At 41.9% G+C, this 6,974-nt stretch overlaps 1 pseudogene; it reads left to right on the top strand.

Annotated features, from left to right (window-relative positions):
- Window positions 1–4,580: 4,580 nt before the first annotated feature.
- The window catches only part of LOC105719915 (protein CIP2A-like), a 68,820-nt pseudogene continuing 66,426 nt past the window's right edge, over window positions 4,581–6,974 (top strand).

The raw sequence follows: 6,974 nt of genomic DNA, 5'->3' as shown, positions 1-6,974 counted from the left end.
ACAGAAAGAGTGGGCTCTGTCTTGTGTTACTCTGTGTTCAGCTCTTCTCACTGCCAGCCCTGCGACTGAAAAGAAACTGAAGTCCACAATCAGATGTGTTTTGCTGAAGACTTTTAAAAGCAGGATTTATGCAATGTGGACAATTTGCCTAATCTTTTCCCTTCACTTCTGGGATGTTTCCATTTTATTTAGCAGCTGTATATTACCAGCTTCCCAGAATCCCCTGCAACTCCGGACTTTTTGCATAAATCATTATTTTAGTAGGACTGATTTGTGACTTTTCCCTGATCTCTCGAATCTCCCTTAGATTTTTTTTCTCCCTAGTTTCTCCCACAATTACATAAGATTTTATTCTTATAATAAATCTCTAATTTGTAATTCTCATGGCAGATCTAGCTTCTTATTTAAACTCTATTATTGCAATTCTTTTATAAACAATAATTAATGTCTCAGAGTCTTACACATTGGTTTGCAAGATTCTGTGCAATATAAAATTAAGGCAGTTCTAATTTTACATTTACCAGATTCCTTTAAAGTATGCTTATTCACACTGTATGCTATTTATATATGGCAAGAGTTGTAAAATTTTCCTTTCCATAAATCTAAGATGCAGTTTCAGCATAAAATTATGTAATTTAATGAATCTTATTCCAAGTACAATATGGGTTTGGAAACTTGCCTTTGTAAAACAAACAATTAATTAGAGAAATTTTCACTTGATAGTTAGAAAAGGAGTCAAAGTTCATTTTACAAAGGCTTAATAATTCTTTTTACTTTAGATAATTTAAACAAAAAAAGTCTTTTAGTGTTAAACCTAATTAATTTTTCCTCTTCTGCAGTATACATTCCTTGTAATTTTTCAAGGTCATAGTTAAAACACATTGAATAATACCGTTATCTCAACAGAGAACATAATAAATGGTAGATTTACACTTAAAAGCAAAAGCTCTGTTTTCAGTAAGGTAAGATTCAGCTCCCTTCTTTGTTTTTCAATTCCCAGTTCTTTGCAGTTTCCTCTCCTATAGGAGTATTCATTATCACAGGGAGGAAGTCTTGTCACATGCAGTGACAAATTGTTTCATTTATTTAAGATAGAATCTTTGTATTTCACTCCATATGCTAATACAAACACATCTTTACTGATTAGGAAAAGATAAAATCCTTACCCACTGGGAGCAGAAATTTCTGTGTTCACAGGCTTATAAGCAAACCACATACTGAGTTGCCAGTCCTGCTGCCTGAACAACAGTCTCTTTTTAATCAGTAAATCATTATGCCAATAACAGCATCAACAACAAAAACTTGTATGCTATTTTGAGGTTAGTTTCAAATCTTGCTCTGCACATTCACAAAGATTATCCCAGAGAAAAGCCCAACACCCAACTGACTCAAAAAAGAAGACTTTAAGAAGTCAAAGAAAAAGTATCATTTTTTCTCTAAACCAAGACTCAAGCCACTTGGCTTATGAATTTGCCAAACTAAGACTGTCAACTATTCTCCCACCAGTTGGTTACTAGTGGAAGGTATTTGAGTTACTGGTGGTGAATCCATCTGGGTTTACAGCAATCTCAATTCTTATCTGCTTCAGAAGAAAGAATTCGACTGAGGGGAGTAAGACAGAAAAAGAGGCTGAGGCAAGTTTCAGAGCAGAAGTGAAAGTTTATTAAAAAGTTTTAGTGCAGGAAAGAAAAGAAAGTGCACTTGGGAGAGAGCCAAATGGTCCACTTGAAGAGCAAGTGCTCTGTTTAACCTGGATCCTACAACTTTATAGGCTGGACCAACTCAGGTGTCTTGCCTGCCTTTCCCATGATTCTTACCTTAGGATGGGCTCCCTGTAAGTGCAGTGCCCTCCTTATCCTTGGGAAGTGAGCATGAGCAGTGTGTTTAGGAAGTAGTATGCATGCCCAGGCTTTCTTCCCTGTTCTGGTGCAGTGCCCCTGGAAGCTTGTACTCCACCATTCTCTCTCTTACTGCACATGCTTGAGCTTACTCACCCAATACCTGATATTTCACTGGAGGCCCTTCTTGCTTCTCCCTGGCATCTACATTCAGTTAACACCTTAATGTTAACAGCTGTGGATCAGCAGGAGATTGTCCTTCCATGGTGCCGGCTGCCAAATTACAATTTTTAGAGAGGCAATGTGAATCATATCATCACCTGATTGCCTGATATTTCTGATGGGTGGGTGGGGAGAGCCCTCTCCCGCCTTGATCATGTCTATCTAACTACCTATAACAAGCTTAATCTTGTCAAAATGTTGTTTCTCAAATATCACAAATGCAACCTATTAATATGACAAAGCTAAGTTTATTGCTTACCCTGGTAAGGCAGAAAACCACCTGACGAAGTTGGGGCAGTGTCTTGAAGAGTGATGTATAAGGCAAGATGTGGAACAGAATGGAAAAGAAGCAAAAATGATCATAATCAGTTTTGATATATCTGAGTTTATAAGTTACCTACTTCAGTCTAAGTTACACTCACATAAACATCACTTGAGATTTTTTTAAAAAATGAAACTATGGGAATAATGGCCTTCACATACCAAGATATGTGATAAAAGATGTAAAACCTTGCTGAGGTGTCTTTTTACTTACCCTTAACTATCTTCTTTATATGTCCTGGCAACTCCTTTATTAGCTTCTGGAGCTACCCATGCTGTTCTATGTCTATTCCAAAGTCCATAGCAGATCTTACTAGAAAGAGCTGCATGCCAATGTTATCTCTTTTTTATCAAACATAATAACCATTCCTTTAGAGTGATAGTGGCTAAGGAGAATTCAGCAGTGAATGGATTCCTAATTTCTCTTCCACACCTACCTCAAGTAGTCACCTGCCCTAGGAAATATTGGATCTTTCATTTGAATTAGATATCTCTCCTATGTTCTCTTATGACATTTATAATTATCCAGCATCAAATTTTACTATAACTATGTGTGTGTGTGTGTGTGTGTGTGTGTGTGTGTATGTCCATTATCAGTCTGTTACTTCTTAAGAGTAAATATGCCTAAGGAGGCTCTGTATCTATAATGTCGAGAAATGCTGGCTAAATGAATGAATGAATGAATGAATGAATGAATTCCTACTGAAATGTGAAATACAAACCTTTTCCTGAAAAACCTATTAATGAAAAATATCTCCAATATTTGAAAGGGAATGCAAAGTTCTCTGAACACATATACCTTCAGATGGCCTCCCGGAGCCAGAAAGTCTGAGGTAACAGAAAAACCATAAAAGGAGAAGAATAGCTCATGCAGTGCCCGATTAACCATCTTGCAACATTCTACTGAGGGACGGTGTTAAAGGAACTTCTCTGCCTGGATCCACTAGGCGAGGGGTTTTGTAGCTAGGGGGAGGCAGTGGGGGCAGGGGAGGCCTTAAGAAAGTATACTCCCCTGTCAGCAGACTCCGTCAAGGGTCAGCTAATACTAAAAGACAAATTTATTATGCAATCAGCAGCGGACATTAGAAGGAAGCTCCAGAAGCTGGCCCTGGGGCCAGAACAGAGTCTAGAATCATAACTAAATCTAGCAACCTTGGTGTTCAATAATAGAGACCAGGAGGAACAGGCTGAAAGGAACAGGAGGGACAAGAAAAAGGCCGCAACCCTACTCGTGGCCTTCAGGCAAGCAGATCCAAGGGGCTCAGAAAAGGGAAAGGCTTGGGTTAGCTGTCAGTCTGGCAGAGCTTGCTACCATTGCAGCCTACTGGGACACTTTAAGAAAGATTGTCCCCAGAAGAACAGACCACCTCCTCATCCCTACCCACTGTGCCAAGGGGATCACTGGAAGGCACACTGTCCCAGGGGACAAAGGTTCCCAGGGCCTGAGGTGACTAACCAGATGATCCAACAGTAGGACTGAGAATGCCCGGGGCAAGCACCAACAGAAGCCATCACCCTCACTGAGCCCTGGGTAAAGCTAACCACAGAGGGCCAGGAGGTCAATCTTCTCCTGGACACTGGTGCGGCCTTCTCAGTTTGGCTTTCCTGTCCTGGGTGGTTATCCTCCAAGTCAGTAACTATCCGAGGAATCCTAGGACAAGCAGTCTCCCGATACTTATTCCAGCCCCTAAGCTGTAACTGGGGAGATGTGCTCTTCCCCCATGCCTTCCTCATCATCCCAGAAAGTCCCACTCTCTTACTAGGGCAAGACCTGTTAGCCAGAGCAGGAACCATTATGTATATGAATGTCAGAGAGAAAATCCCTCTCTGCTGCCCATTATTTGAAGAAGAGATTAATCCTGAGGTTTGAGCAATGGGGGGACAATTTGGGTGGGCAAAGAATGCTTGCCCAATTCAAATAAGGCTAAAGGATCTTACCTCTTTTCCTTACCAAAGACAGTACCCCCTAAGACTGGAAGTCAAAAAAGGGCTACAGGATATTGTAAGAAACTTAAAAGCTCAGGGTCTAGTGAGGTCCTGTAACAGCCCTTGTAATATTCCAATTTTAGTAGTACAAAAACCGAATGGACAATGGAGGCTGGTGCAAGATCTCAGGGTTATTAGTGAAGCTGTGATCCCTTTATACTCAGCTGTACCCAACCCATACACCTTGTTCTCTCAAATACCAAGAGAGGCACAATGGTCTCGGACCTTAGGGATGCCTTTTACTGTGTTCCATTACATCCTGACTCCCAGTTTCTGTTCTCCTTTGAAGACCCTTTAGACCAGAATTCTCAGCTCACCTGGACAATGTTACCCCAGGACTTTCAAGATAGCCCCCACCTGTTTAGCCAGGCTCTAGCTCAGGACGTTAGTCATTTTTCACATCCAGGTACCCTGATTCCTTGATATTTGTATGACTTGCTTTTAACTGCTAACTCAGAAACCCAGTGTTAGCAGGCCATACAGGACCTCCTAAACTTTCTAGCCACCTGTGGATATAAGGTTTCCAAATCAAAAGCCCAACTTGGTAGGCCACAGATAAAATACCTAGGACTTGTCTTGTCTAAGGGTACTCAGGCCCTTGATGGAGAACGTCTCCAACCCATACTTGCCTTCCCCCATCCAAAACCTTTAAAACAGTTGCAGGGATTCTTAGGAATAACTGGTTTCTGCTGACTGTGGATTCCCAGATATGGTGAACTAGCCAAACCCCTATACACTCTGATTAAGGAAACCCAAAAAGCTAACACCCATCTAATACAATGGGACCACATAGCTGAGGCAGCCTTTCAGACCCTGAAGCAGGCACTACTGCAGGCTCCAGCTCTAAGCCTTCCTACAGGGAAGGATTTACACTGAATCTCAGATGCAGAGAGTTTCTTCTCCCTATATGTTATGGAAAAATCAGGAGTGGCACTGGGGGTTCTCACCCAGACTCAGGGTGAGACCATGCCACAAACAGTGGCATACCTAAGTAAGGAAACTGATGCAGTAACAAAAGGCTGGCCACACTGCTTGCGGGTGGTAGCCACGGTGGCTATATTGGTCTCAGAAGCTGTTAAAATAGTGCAAGGGAAATATCTGACTGTTGCAAGGGAAAGATCTAACTGTATGGGCTTCCCATGATGTAGCTGGAATTCTGGCCTCTAAAAGAGGCTTATGGTTGTCCGACAACCGCTTACTCAAATATCACGACTTAATGCTCGAAGGGTCTGTACTTCAGCTGTGCACATGTGGAGCCCTCAATCCAGCTACTTTTCTTCCTGAGGAAGAGGCAGACAGAGAACATAACTCTCAGCAGGTTCCCTTGGTATCTGGGTACAAGACCTCAGCGCCCCCAAAACACTTTCTCACCTTTTCAGTTTACACTTCCAGTTCTGCCTCAGCCAAGGAATTTTTTCCTCTGTGGCTCTTCCACCTAAATCTGTCTGCTTACCAACTGGACAGGCATCTGTACCTTAATTTTTCTTACTCCCAAAATTTAGTTTGCCAATGGAAATGAACACCTCCCTGTCCCCCTTGTAACTCCTACAGGACAAAAAAGAGTCATTCCATTAATCCCCTTGCTTCTAGGATTAAAAATTTCCACTGCTGCAATCAGGAGAGGTATAGCAGGCCTTACTCCTTCCATCACCACATTCCACAGTCTCTCTAATGATTTTTCCACCAGCATTTCAGACATAACTGAAATGCTGTCTGTTCTCCAAGCCCATGTTAATTCCGTAGCTGCAGTTGTCCTCCCAAATCGCTGAGGCCTTGATCTATTAACTGCTGAAAAAGGAGGACTCTGCCTATTCCTAAATGAAGATTGCTGCTTTTATCTAAACCAATCCGGCCTTGTATATGATGTCATCAAAAGACTTGAAGACAGGGCCCAAAAGCTCAATCATCAGGCAACTGATTATTCTGGACCTAGCTGGCCACTCTCTGTGTATCATGGCTCCTTCCATTAGCAGGCCCCTTAATATCTATCCTTCTCCTTCTCTTATTTGGACCTTGTCTTTTCCAACTAATCTCTCAATTCCTACAAAAACATATTCAAGCTACAAACAATCAGTCGACATGGCAAATGCTCCTTCTAACAACCCCACAATACACTCCTTGCCCCCAAATCTCTTGGCAATCTAAAATCTCTCCCATTTTCAGGTTTCCATGCCACCCCCATTCCTGCTCCAAGAATCCCTGAGAAAGGCCCCCTACCCCTCTGTACTGGCCCCAAAATTTCACTGTCCCCCGACTTTTTCTAGTTTTTACTTTTTTCCTTTATATTATTAATATAAAAAGGCAGGAATGCAAGGTTCTTTGAACTGGCTGCACCCTGGACTATACCATAGTCAAGCCATGGTGACTGCTGTGACCCACACGTACACCTCCAAATGGCCTCTCAGAGCCAGAAAGTAACAGAAAAACTGCAAAAGGAGAAGAATAGCTAGCTCCTGCAGTAACTGATTAACTGACCTTATGACACTCCATCATTATTCTGCCTCAATTGATGTCAACCTTGTAACACTGGACCCTGTGGCCTGATTAACTGACCTTACAACATTCTACCACTGTTCCTGCCTCAATTGATAGGTCAACCTTGTGACA

This window comes from Aotus nancymaae, unplaced genomic scaffold (assembly GCF_030222135.1).
Source record: "Aotus nancymaae isolate 86718 unplaced genomic scaffold, 86718_ANA_hifiasm-v0.15.2.pri h1tg000062l, whole genome shotgun sequence".
NCBI lineage: Eukaryota > Metazoa > Chordata > Mammalia > Primates > Aotidae > Aotus > Aotus nancymaae.
The sequence above is the reverse complement of the archived record's forward strand: the minus strand, read 5'-3'. Positions and strand labels throughout refer to the sequence as shown.